Source organism: Condylostylus longicornis, unplaced genomic scaffold, assembly GCF_029603195.1.
Source record: "Condylostylus longicornis isolate FDR11 unplaced genomic scaffold, ASM2960319v2 ptg000015l, whole genome shotgun sequence".
Lineage (NCBI taxonomy): Eukaryota > Metazoa > Arthropoda > Insecta > Diptera > Dolichopodidae > Condylostylus > Condylostylus longicornis.
The window spans coordinates 3,217,685-3,232,543 of record NW_026577984.1 but is presented as its reverse complement, the minus strand read 5'-3'; the positions used below and the strand labels follow the sequence as shown (position 1 = coordinate 3,232,543).

The 14,859-nt window shown below is 24.0% G+C and overlaps 1 protein-coding gene across 3 annotated transcripts in view; it reads right to left on the bottom strand.

The window, feature by feature from the left end:
- LOC129605811 (uncharacterized) overlaps positions 1 to 14,859 on the bottom strand; it is a 200,554-nt gene that overhangs the window by 88,821 nt on the left and 96,874 nt on the right. Inside the window, exon 3 of one of the 3 annotated variants that reach the window (XM_055515770.1) lies at positions 10,939 to 11,067. The exons of the other annotated variants lie outside the window; for them this stretch is intronic. The gene's annotated coding sequence lies outside the window, so the exon portion shown is untranslated. The remainder of the gene's footprint in view (positions 1 to 10,938; positions 11,068 to 14,859) is intronic. 3 annotated transcript variants of the gene reach the window in all.

The following is a 14,859-nucleotide window of genomic DNA, read 5'->3' as shown; positions in this document are numbered from 1 at the left end:
AAGTGTTTTATTCCTAGTTGAAGTTCGGCCTGACATATTTCCAGAGCTATAAAAAGAAATGTGAAGATTAGACCTTTTAATTGGAGATTAAAATCAAACGAGAAAAAAGTTCGAATCGAAATCGAACACTTTGATTAAATTTAATTTTATATGACATAATATTATAATACAGAAAAATATTCATAATTTTCACGGTTTCTTCAACTTTTTGAAGTTTTCACTAATATTGTATAATTACTAGAGGAAAAATGACCTTAGCACCATTATTTTTTCATGTAAGTATATACTATAGTTTTTAAGACTATAGTAATAATACTATAGTCTTAAAAGCTCTAATTTGCAATATATTTAGTTCAAACGCTCGACACATCTTATTTAAAACTTCGTGACAATATCACAATCATTTTTTCTGAATATCAAAGGATTCCTCTATAACAGTATCTATAGTAAATGAATGCATCGTATGTATAAGAAATAAATAAAAAATAAATAGACATAATGTAAGAAATATGAAAAAAAAACAGAGAAAGCAAAAATTTATTTAATTCGTACACATACATAATAATATGTACACGTCTATGGAATGATGAATATTGTAATATACTGTCATGTTGGAGTATACAACATTATTAAGGAACTACATTATAAAAATTTCATTGTAAATTGTGTCATTTATTCATTTCTTTATTATTTTCTTTTAAATATAATATTTCAATATCAAATATTTAATATTCAGTGTTGAAAAATTAAAGCAAAGGGTAAAAAGGTGTTGCATGATATTGCCGACCTTATTTTTATTTTAGATGCATCATTGCAATATTGTAAATATATGGGGTATAATCTTTTATGATGAAGGACATAAAAAAAATTACATATTTTATATGGAAATAGGAATAGCAAAATAAAAAAAATTAATTGCAACAACATTTAATTCAGATTAAGGACATTATACTCATTCAATTGCAATTTATAATAAATAAAAAATTATGTGCAATAAATAGGTATGGAGATTAATATCTGTCATATATATGTACGTTGTGTTTCATCTCCCATTAATTTACATTTTTCTTTAAATATTGATATAAGTTACATTATTAAGCATGAGATCATAGGTTAAAAAAGAAAATTTATGCTCATATAAAGCAAAAATTTTTTTTGACAAATGATTCATTACTAATATTCTTAGGAAGCACTACCAGCGAAATTACTGGTTGTGCGAAGCTCGACTATTATAATATTTTGGATGTTTTTCGGAATGTATAGCTTTATTTTGGAATTTGTGTGACACCTACTTCAAGAAGTATGGCTATCTGCTAAGGAATTCGTTTATATGAGGACATGAACAACCACAATTAAATTTGTTAGAATAAAAGTGCATTTTTTAAAATTATCTGTACTAAATGTTAGTATATTGTAGTCTTCATGTTTTCCATAATAGTAAATTATTTTTGGGGTTCAGTAGCACTTACTTTAAGAGCTGATTCAATCGAACTATAATAATCAATTTGCGAAAATTTGATTAGCTAAGCTTAATTTATTTTCTAGATGCGGTTGAATTGAATTCGATATTGTATAAGAATATAAAATATACATCAAGTCTGTATCAGATATCTATTGCTTGCTGTTACAAAAGTTGCGGTAAATTTATAGCATCCTTCGAGCATTCATACATAATAGCGCAATATGGGTACATGTAATGAAATATACACTATGTTTATTTTTTAAATTTTAGTTCTTGCTTCTTGCCTTTGTCTTCAAATTTCATTTTGGTGTTATTTGTTAGGGGAATTAATAAATTTGAATACTAAATTGAATGGAACCAATTAACGAAATTGTATTTGCAAAGATCTCAAATTTATTTATACTCATATAGAATTGAAATAAAGGAATAATTGAAATTATAATGAAAAACTAATAAGGAAATTTTTGTTTGTGAAACTGGAAACATAATTAAAAATTCATTAGATTTAAATTCATAAAATTGGGAACTTTTTTAAGGAGCTTATATATTAAATTTACATTTAGTTTAACAGTTACAATTGCATACTCGTCAACTAAAGATGACTTTTTTCATTTTTTTTTCGATTTTCGATTTTATTCAATGCATTTCCGTTTTTATTCTCATTGCATTATTTTATGTAATTATTACGATTACATCCTTTTGTAATGCATATGCAAAAGAGGATTTTTTTTTACCTCGTTTGCTGTTAAATACGACTAACAATTTTATTAAATTATTTTTATACATAGGCACTATTTTTTATTTATTTTTTTTCGAAATTACTTTTTTACATATTAAAAACTAAAGAGGAAGAAATAAAAATAATTGGTTTATTTTTATTAAAGTTCGAACTTGCAATGAAAAAATGAGTTTGTCTGTAATAAAAATACAAATTGTATGTGTAATTTGTGTGTTTTATATAAGGGAAATTGTGCTTATACAATTCAGTATTTAATATTATATATGTATGTTTGCATATATTATGTATTATGTACATACATTGAGTACCATGTATGTATACAAAATCATATAGTAAGGAAGAAGAGTATAACGTCGAGCAATAAAATTTGAGACGACGAACGTAAATGTTTCCTTTTTTCCTGTTTTCCTTCAATGATAAAAAAAAAAGTTATTTTGTACTCTTTTATAAATTTTGTTTTTATTTTTCAAGTAAAAATTTTAATTTATAATATTGCTCGAGTAAACTATAGGGTATTCGTGCAAGGAATTGTATACTTCTAATAACACACGTTTTAAGGTTTAATAATAATCCAAATTATTGGTGAAATATATGTGATAAATAACGTAATTGAACATTCGACGATGACTTAATTTAGGAGAGGTTAATGGGTGAGTTATTTAAGAAACATTTTTTCTTAATTTAAGAAAACACTAGATTAAGCTGCAGTGCTAGACTTAATTTGATGTGATTTTCAACCGAATATTTGCTTTTAAAATTATTTAATTCTACGCTTTTTTTTATGAATATACATTTTACGCTACATCAGTATGCGCTGTTCCATGACTGGTTTACTAAAATTAGTATCGAAGGTTTGAAAGTTAACTTATTCCTGTAGTCTTCCTTTACAAAGAGAAATATTTTAGTAAAATAAAGAGTTTATATTAAATTTATTAAATTAATCTCTGGAAATATTTAAAAATAATAATTGCAGTATGTCGTAATGAATTTCCCTATACGTATATATTATATTACAAATTAAAGCTGATTGAGATGATATTTTATATACCTTGAATTAAATATGAAAAATTATTTTCTTTGGAAATCCTAGCATGGTGTCACTATATTGGAAATGCACTTTAGATTCTGTTAAATTTTGTATATCGATTTGCCTAAGTTAAAAATATTCAACATCTATATCCCAAATTCATCATACAATTTTCATTCAAAACAGTTGTTAATTTGCAACGGGTTCACAGAGGAAGTTCACTTACTGCAATGGCTTAATTTTTTTTAACTTAGTTCCTTTTAAGGGGAGACAAATTCTGTCCTCCTTAAGAAATACGGATAAGGAATTTACATTATACTTGTATTTATTTAATATACAAATATATATATACACTTATATAACAAGAAAGCTTTTTATGTTACCTTTTAAAATATTTGAAAATCCTTCAACAAAAAAAAAACAGAATATGTAAATTTCACACTTTCAAAAGTGTTTATTTTTTCCATTTTTAAAGTCTTTTTTAAACAAGAAGTATATAAAAATAAATTAAACAAGACAAACATAACAAATACGAAACAAAAAAATAAAAAACGAAACATGTCCTTGACCTTTCTCTAAACTGTTTTTTCTTCTCAACTCAAGGAAACCATGAAATATGCATTCAAAAAAAAAAAAAAGAAACAAAAAAAGAAAAGAAAAAAAATCTTTAAGTTAAAAACATTTAAGTTAGCAGAAGCAAGTATAAGTTTTTGGATTAGTACATTTAAAAACCCTTAATATAAAGGATATAAAAAATAAATTTTACTAGACAGGAAAATTTATATAAAAAGAGTGCAAAGTGGCGATATAGAAGCTACTTACATACATGGAGAGAAGAACAAATAAGACTAATGTAAAAATATTAAAATATATTAGCTGTGAAGGATATCCTTAAAAAAAATTTTGTGTTTTTTTTTTTTTTTTACAATTTTTCACACAAACTTTATTCTTTAAGTGAAAAAAAGGAAACTGGGTATTTAAATATTCAAATTAGGTACATATATGTATAGAAGAAAGAGATTTAAGGGGGTTACGAAACAGATTTTTATCTTTATTGTGTTACAGGTAGTGAATCAATCTTTCCCCTTACATAATACTTTAAATTTCGTTTATAATGATATCAGAATATTGTGTTTATTGCAGAAAATATTTAATGCACCTATTTTTATGGTGTGTTCAGTTATTTATAATATATTATCTATAATTTGGCAAATATCCTTGATTTATGGAAAATATAATTTTATTTTAAGGTTTTTGTTTTTACAAAATGCAAATAATATTCTTATGGAACTAGGGGGGTTTTAAATTATTATTATTACGTGATCTTTACTAATGAAAATTAAATTAATTTAATGTAGAGAATAATTAAGTTTTGTATTAGTTTAATTGAGTAGTATTTTGACTCTAGTGTTTATTCGTGTTCAGTGTTTTTATGAAAATTTGCAAATATTACAGTTTAATGATTAAAATAAAGTAAAAATTGGTTGGTCTGATGGAGCCCAAATGATGGAGCCTAGATAAAGAATAATCTTCTTTAGATTTATATAAATAAAATTGTCAAGCTTGCATCGTGATATCATAGTAATCAAGTTTATATTAGTTGGAATACATACAGAGCAATCTTAAAACAACTAGAATTCTGATTTATCTTAATTGGTTGCTTTTTTAAATGAATTAATTTAAATCAGAAAATTTGCACTTTAAAATCTAAAATATTGTATGATATTTGAATTACGTGTACAATTAAAATTTTATGGTAAAATTAACAAAAAATTGCGTTTTACACAGCTATAACAAAAGTTGAAGAACTTTATCAACAATATTTAATTTCATTTATGAAAAAAAATTTACACACTTGTGATTGAAGTATCGGCAGGTGAACAATATTTTCTTTATACCAATAATTTAAATTCTTTTAATTATTTTCATTTAAAAAAAACACACACACAAAGACTAATTTGATTTTTAAATTATATTTTCAATTTCTTTTCTGATTAAAATCATTTAGAAAGAAAAATTTTTATAATTGTTCATTTTTACGTAGCTATATGGAATAATAATTTTGCTATATTATTTTTTTTTTTAAATTTTCTTTACGCTTGCAAATTTTCTATTGTAATTTTTAATTATAGACTTGACACAATTATTATTATTATTTAGAACAATAAAAGCTATAATTGAAGAATATTATAACGAGTGTATAAAATGTAAAAGAGAAATAATACCAATTATGAAAATTGAAAAACAAAATAAAATTTTATTTTTACTTTTACGTTGATATACACGATTCCATACACATCGATGCATTCATTTCTATGTTTATATTAATTATGAGTCTTCTTGACAAATAAATATAATTTTCTTGCGAGGGAAGCATATAGAATATGACGCAATTGTATGTATATACATATTACATTACAAGATTGTTTGAATAGTGTACCCAGACTAAGTTTTATAATTTCTTTATACTATGATTCACGGTTAATTTTTAAACAATTTTGATGATTACATTATGTTTTATAATGCAATTATTGTCGTTTTGCTCTAATTTATTTATTTCTACAAAAAAATGGAATTTTTTGTATATTAATTAAATGAAAAATTGAATTAGAAACTTGTAAGTTTTCATTTCTTAAGTCTTTTAAGTATTTTATGCATTTATGAATTTTTTTAAATAACATTATGGCATAATAGTTTAAAGCAAGAATATAAGTTTCTATAATATAGCAAACATTAGAAGATTTAAAGTCTAAAGTGCGGCTTGTTGATTGGTAAAGAAATTATGGGCCAACACATCTTGAGGGTACTTACTTTATCAGCACTTGAAAGGCTATTTTATATTACAGACTCTATTTCTAGCCGGTTTTATAATTTAATTGCTTCAAAAAATGGATTTAGAATGCAAGTAACATTCAAAAGTAAATTTTATATTTTTTTGACCTTACCGTTTCGCATTAAGTCATTTATGTGAATTTAAAACTGCTTTATAGACGAAATTTTTAAAACTGCTCATCTATCGAAATTTTTTGAATATGAAGTGATTGATGTCTATGTAATGTATAGACCTATGTAATGCCATATACATATATCTATCAGGCCTCCAAGCTGAAAATATTTTCCGAAATTTTGAATCGGAAAAAAATACAAAAACAATTCTTAATGTTTTATGTTTTCGAAGTATGCCGAATGAAATATTCTTTTATTTTTTTTGTGAAATTTTTGAGTATTTTTTATAATTCTTATTTTATTTAGTATGATTTTAAAAGCCATCTAGATTATAATTATTTTTTTTTTTGCTTTTTTCTTCAATTTATTTTTAAATTGTAATTTTTATTCAAAAATTGTACTCTGTAATTCAGTACCCTTCTATTTGGAAGATAAAAGAAAGGTTGTCTGATGAAATTTACCAATGGACTTTTTTGAAATTTAAATTTTAAATTTAAAAACATATGTAGAATCAGTAGAGCCAAAAATATTGATCAATTTCCTTAACACAAATAAATTCCGACGCACGTTCCATTTAAACTATATATAAAATTGGAATTTATTTTTGATTTGCTCTCTGAGCTTGATGCCCTGTTGATATATATATGGCATTAGACCTATGCCTTTTGAATTAAATCTTAATTCTACTCGAATTTCATGAGAAATTTAATTTAAAAAGTTAATGAAAATTTTCAATTTATTTATTTATAATATTTTAATTTAAAAATTTAAGAAGTGAAACTTAAATTTCTTCATTATTCTAACATTATTTAAATTATTTTTTTTAAAAAAAACTTAAAAAATTTATTTAAATATCTATATATGCAACAATTACAAACGTAACCAATTCATAATCTCATAATTTAAAACTTCAAAGTAATAAAAAAATCCCATTTTGTTATTCCAAAAAATAAAAATAAAATATTCTACCTTGGTTTCCCTCCAAAATAATTTAAATAAGTCAGAGATTATCTAATAGTACAACTTTATAAATAAATGTATATATACATATATATATATATATATATATATATATATAGGATAAAAATGTGATATATAAAATGTTAAAATATTCTTTTTGAATTCATTTGTTTTTTACTTTAATCCGCAAAAAAAAGAAAAATAAAATATAGAAAAAAAAAGGAAGCATAAAAAAGTTGGTTAAAAAAAGGAAATTCCACGTAAAACCATCAAATTGCATTTTTAAAAAATTAACAAAAAAAATATGTATGTATATATACATAAAATATAATCATAATATAGGTAAGAGTTCGTGTAAATTTTTATATCTTTAACATTTTTTTTTACTATACACATACATACATATATTTTGAAATGCTATAAACCATAGTATGTTGGATTAGAAGAACTTAATATATTATACAAAAGGATTTTTTCTGATACCTAAAATAAATCTCTATAACGCCACAATTTATCTATTTATATAACATGCATATGTGTACGTATGCAAGTGTAAATGTTGGTAAATATATAAAATAAGATCACTTATAAAATATTAATGTGCATGTAAAATATTATACACTTATATACATATTGTTATTTGCTGTATTTGAGAAAAATTTTATATGCTAAAATTTATTTGTTTCCGAATTTTTTAAGTCAAAAAGGACAATAATATGCATTAAGAAAATGAGAAACAATTTAAAAATAACGGAGTAAATAAAATATATTTCGATATACATACGTTAATGTATGTGTTAAAAATTATGTCACTATTGTGATAAAAACATTATTGTGGAATTTTTGTAATTTTAATTCTTTATTGAGATTACAAATAAAAAAAAAGTTAAGTTTATTTAAGTGAAGTGTTCGAAATTGTAAAACTGAAAAAACAAATAATGAATTATCTCGTGTAAATAACAAGTATAGTGTTATGTTTACATATACATTCGTATTATATAGAGCTTCATATTGTACCTACACTTACAAAATGTTGTACTCTATAATTTCGTAAGAATTTTTAAATTGAGTTATAGTGTAAACAAAAATTTGACAGTAAAGTATGACAGTAAAAATCTGTTATAATTACAATGTAAACAATTAAAATTGAAACAATATTAGCAAACAAGTTTGATCTAGATAGTACTTGTGCAAAAAAATTCTAAACTAAAATTAATTATTAATAAAATAATGTTAATACGGTTACGTACAAATTTAAATTAGTTTCATTAAAATGCCAAATAAATTAAATTATTGCCTATATTTAGGATGAACTAAAACAAATTTAAAGAAGCCTTGTTGTCGAATACAACGGATAAGTAAGTCAGTTAAGATGAATAATTAGATTTTTGAATGGCACGGCAATCGCCGTTAGTCGTTTATTCATATAGAAATTACGAAAAGATTACAACTTAAAATTTTACCAATTTTTTTTTGGAAAAGTGCCTAAAACTGAGACAGTAAGAACCGAGATTGTAAAAGCTAAAAGTCGACTTCTCATATACTTAAAATATTTCATATATTTTTAAAATATATATTTATTTAGACTCCGGAGCCATTATCACATAAGATAAATAAATTTATTCAATATCTATTTGAAAATTGGTAGTTTTGACATCTTTTCGAGGAGATATAACGTTGGGTGACATTAAGACCTCTGATATTAAAATAGCAACCACAAATATAAAATAATAATAATATGTCTATAAAAGTATATTGAACTGAAAAATTTAATTTACTACTAGAAGGATGATTTTTTGACATAACTTTGAATTACATAAAATATAGAACGGCTAAACCTTATAATTCAGAATATTTAAATAAATTTAAATAAAATTAATGTTTTTCAACTAATCTTAAAAGTTGAATACAATTATTTTACATAAATTTTATAGCTTTAATAGAAATCCTTTTAAATTTTAGAATATTGAACATTTAATTTAAGTCTAAGTATTTACATAAAAGGTACCAAACCTCTAAAATCATAAAAAAATAAAAAATCAATCCGAGTACTGCAATGTTTGTTTTGAATAAAATATTTTAATTAAGAAAAAAAACAAATTATTCTAGGAGTCAAGTTTAAAACTTGTAATAAAATTTATTTCAATCAACATAAAATTTTACTTTAATACTTTTCAAAACAAAAAATTTTAAATTTCACGAATTGCCAGAACTTAAAGATAACAACTGGTGATTTTATTTTTAGCATTATTTTAAATAACACCATTACATTTAATAACCATGCGATACTCACTTACTTCTATTCAATTTATATTTATGCAAAATGGATAGCACTTTTGTTAAAATATTTCAAACCTTATTTTTCGTTTATCATTCCATATACGGTTTTGTCTTGACTGATTACACAAAACAAAATTATTCATAAGAATAAAATTTTTACTTGCTGATTTTTAGAAAAATGCCTTCTGAAAATTATAAATATTTTAACAAATGATATGAGTAGCGCCTATATAATATTCAAAATATTATAATGAGAAATTCATTTACAAAAAAAAAAAATCTAGATTACAAGGTCTACTTTATTTTTATTTAAATATCCGTCTACAAGTATACTTCTTATTTTTATCATTTTGATTATCCTTAAATTGTTAGTTCAACTTGAACAAAAAAATAACGTGAAAACAGACAAGAACAAAAAAAAAAATGCTTTTTTTAGTCATTCTTTTTCACTCTAATTTTTATTTTATGCCATAAAAACGGAAAGGAAAAAATGAATGCAGTAAAAAATCATGATCAGCGTCATACCATATCTTAAACGGATACAATGTCTAATATACTTTTAAAATGGACTATCAAATATGGATAACATGTATCTACATCTAAATTGGATTTTTAATATAATGATGTTAAAAAGACAGTATACTTGTATTGTATGTATATAGAATCATCTTATAAAAATAGATTTTCTTGTTATATCCTGTGACGATGTTTTTTTTCTTCTTCCCCTTAGTTTTTATTATTTTTCTTTCTTCGTTATACATACTTATTTAAGATTATTATAAAGTATATTTTTTTTTGCCCTTTAATATGAATATGAATGTAAAATTTGAACTTATATTTTATAGATAAACTCATTTTGCTGTACAGTTCAATTTTGTTATATAGTTAGTATATAAAAGTCGTCTCAGTATTTTTTTATTGTGACATTATACAGTTAATTTTATACTATAGAGATGGCCGGGTAAGAATATATTATTAAATTTACGCCAATTTTTTATACTTATACTTTATAGTTTGTAATTATAATACTCACAGTATATAATTATATTTTATGTAATAAGTAAAAATGTACCGTATATTCAAAAGTCATGATATGCCACAGTTGACATAATTTTTATTTAGATACATATATATATATATATTATATTATGCACAATTTAAACATATATATGTGTACATATAATTACTATACAAATTGTTTACACATAATTATGAAGATGTTTGATAGTTCAGCGAATTTCTAAATTACTTTAATTTTCTTTCAATCTTAAAGCATTATGTAATATAGAATTCAGATTTCGGACCAAAATGTATTTTAACACAATGCAGTATAACGACAACTTAAAGCTATAGCATAAAAAATTGATGATTCATCCCCATATACGTTATAATGAATACATTAAAATTTAAGTTTCGAGATTTTTGAATTCAAAGTTTCCAGTTTATTGCATTTTTTTTTTGCGATCTCTAGACCAGAACATTTGTAATTTTGAAGTTAGAATGTGTATTAATAAAAACTCGTACTTCATCTGTTACCCTTATTTCATCTGCTGAATATCGTGTGTTTTAGTATAGTGCTCATGGATGTGAATTCAATTTTGTCAAATAGTAACCACGATACATTAAGGACAAAAGGAAATTATTTGAAGATAGCTGAAATGAAGAAAAATGTATAATGATTAAATATTTCAATTGATTTCAAAACTAAATAGAGGAAGTAACACAAATTTATTTTCATCGTTATCAACATGAATTCTTTAATTAAAGGAATGTAAATCCAACTATAATTATTGAGATTTAATTAAATAAGAAATTGTTGTTTCAATGATAAATTAAAAATTGTTCAAAAATTTTTCTAATTAAATTTTAATTGTAATTTTGCCCGACTCAAAGCAATTTGTGAACACCATTGTACTCGACTACATTTTTAACACCGTAAAAACCTTTATTTCTCACATATCAGTAGAACAGTTATGCAAAATTACAAATATTATTTTAAGAAAACTTTCTTAAGTACCTTCAGACAAAATAAAATATATCAATATGTTTGAAAAATACCGTCAAAGGTAAATTTTACAAGTACAATAAAAAAACAAAAAAAGGAATAATAAATGCTAAGTTAAAATAAATATTTCTTATCATTAAATTTCCTATAAGAACACATTAACGAATCGTTTAGTTATAATACAAAAAAAAAAAAATATATAAAATTTTTAATGGACCATTAAGAAAATGAGCGCCACATCTCATACTCCAAAAATCAAAAAAAAAAAAAAATAGCACAACGCTTACAATAATAACATTAATGGCAGTAACAAAAAAAACGAGAAAAAAAATAGAGTTGACCTTGTCAACTCTGTGATACCCGTACGAATTTGTTATCCTATGTGCGAATAACTAATGTGCCATAACTAACTATGGGGCAGACTACGCCTTTAAGTTGCCGTATTACCATATTAATTTATAAAAAATTTCAGTACTATGTGTTATTCAAAATACTGGTTGTGCCAAACTACTATTGGTGTTGTATGGCAGCTACCAAAAAGAGCCAAGAAATTTTAGCGAATTTTATCAAGCACATCGGCCCTACTAATATATTCACTTGTGTGAAATCTCAATATCACAGCTTTTATAGTTTTTGAGATATAGTCAAATAACTTTTGAAGTTGTATGGCAGGTACCAGAAGGAGCCAAGTAATTTCAACGACTTTTATGAGACACATTGGCCCTACTAATATATTCGTTTGTGTGAAATTTCAATACCATAGCTTTAATAGTTTCTGAAATATAGTCAAATAACTTTTGAAGTTGTATGGCAGGTACCAGAAGGAGCCAAGTAATTTCAACGACTTTTATGTGACACATTGGCCCTATTAATATATTCGTTTGTATGAAATTTCAATATCATAGCTTTAATAGTTTCTGAAATATAGCCAAATAATTTTTGAAGTTGTATGGCAGGTACCAGAAGGAGCCAAGTAATTTCAACGACTTTTATATGGCATATTGGCCCTACTAATATATTCGTTTGTGTGAAATTTCAATACCATAACTTTTATAGTTTCTGAGATATAGCCAAATAAATTTTGAAGTTGTATGGCAGCTACCCGAACTGGTACCCCAATCATGTCCAATTTAAATAGGGTTCTGGCACTTACTACAATAAATCATTTGTGAAAATTTGGTTAACTTAGCTCAATTAGTTTTTGAGTTATCGTTCGGACGGACGGACGGACGGACGGACGGACGGACGGACGGACGGACGGACGGACGGACGGACGGACGGACGGACAGACAAAGCTAAATCAACTCAGAATCTGACGCTGATCAAAAACATACACTTGAGTCTATATCTAACACCGTTATTTCTTAGCGTTACAAACGGTAAGGCAAATTTAGTATACCCTTCGAACATACGTTCGTACGGGTATAAAAAGAGAAATGAATAGCAATTCCTTGACTTTTCATTTATTTTTCTTTTCATTCTTATTTTCCTTTAATTGCCACCATTTATTAAAAGTCATTATAAATTTTTATCGCGTCAGGTTCATTAACATTTTAGCTTTTTCTGTACTTTGTGTTTTGTTTTTTTTCATTTCTCTCTTTCACTTGTACCTAGCGTACATATTTTTTATTTTTTTTTTTTTTTGTTTCTTAAAATCATTGTAGTAGTCCTTGTTGTGTAATATTCCTTTCATTCATCATATTATATACAATTATTTTATTGGAATTAAAAAATGAGCGCAGTTCTCTTTTAAAAAACAAAAAAAAATTTACTGTAATCTTCTTTTAAAAAATGTTTGAAGTGAAAGTACACAATAGGGAGATCTTAAATGGAAACAGAAAAAAAAAAAATTAATAAAAAAAGCTTGAATATAAAAAATCAAGATAAAAGTGTATAAAAATGAAAAATCGTCATAATTTTGAACTTCAGTTGAAAACAATTAACCTTATTTTATAATTTAATTTTTTTAAAGCTTAATCATTTGTAAACGTGTAAAGCTAAATTCGCAGTGTCTATTTTAATCTTTGTTATGTTAGGATAGGTTATGAAAACTCGTTTCAAAATACTAGTAAAAAGACACAATAATTTATAAATTGATTAAGATTACTATTCAAAGGAGAGTAACAAGAAATACGCTGAAAGAATATTCTTATGCATCCATATATCAGGATATTAAGGTTTTATAATAATTTTTTTTTAATATATTTGAAATAAAACTAAAATGTTTTAAGTTTTTTTGTAGTTTCCCAATTCAATGTCTTAAATTAATCAAGTACTTTACTTAGGAATACAAGTTTTTTGAGTAAGATGAAAAGAATGCTATATAATATCTTGTTCTTAAGTTTCCCTAATAAAATTATTTTAAAATATTACTTTATATTCGATTAGAAATTATAATTAATTTTGAAAACGGTTGAATTGCTTAACAATTGTTTCTGTTGCATACTTTTTTATACAAAATCAAATTAAATATTTAATATATAATGAAAATTTTGTATTTGTTACTAAAAATTTTGACAAATAGTTTACTAATATGGTTTTCTACTAAGAATAAAAGTGGAATTTAAATCGAAAAGTTAAATCCAACTCTATCCCAACTTTTACTGATCTATAGCGACTCACATTTCAATAGGACTTCTTCAATTTTCAGAAGAATTTAAATTAAAAATCGCAGAATATCTGAACAAGTAAAACTGTTATTTTTAATTAATTTTATTTTATTTTGTACTATAACAATAGGTTTTGAGGATAATTGATTATTTGAAACGTGATCATTTTAGTATACCTTTAAAATTAATATAAATGGGTAGAAAAACAAACATTAGTTTAGAATGTGGTGAATTTAATTAAAACTTATATATGGATACTACTGTAAGAATATTGTAATAAAACAATAGTAAGCAATTTTTCCTTCATAAATTTACGATACGAGTAATAATAAATGCCAATGTAAGTCATATCAACATACTTTTTAAAACAATTGGAAGTTTTTTACAAAATTTGCAAAATTTACTTTTAGTTGCTTTTGCTAGCTTCTATAAATGATTTTAGTGATTCTCCAAAAACGAATCGTTCGTAGTAATTTTCTGGTTCAAATATTCTACTTATATAAAATCTATGTGTTCCCATGATTCATTTTAATATATGAATTTTAATATTGCACAATTTTGCCTTACAGGTATTATTTACTATTAATAATTTACTTATGTTAATTATTAACTTATATTCTCAAGCATTAAATTGTCAATTTCAGGCGAACATAAAAGTAGCTGTGATTTTTTTTTGAAAATAGATTTGTGGTGTTATATTTTCCAAGCTAAATTTTCAAATTCATCTCAAAACGCTTTTAAAATTCCACAAAACTATATTCTGTTAATTTTAAAAAATTGCATATTTTTAGGTAAAATCTTGTATTTGATTAATATCGTAAAAAAAATATT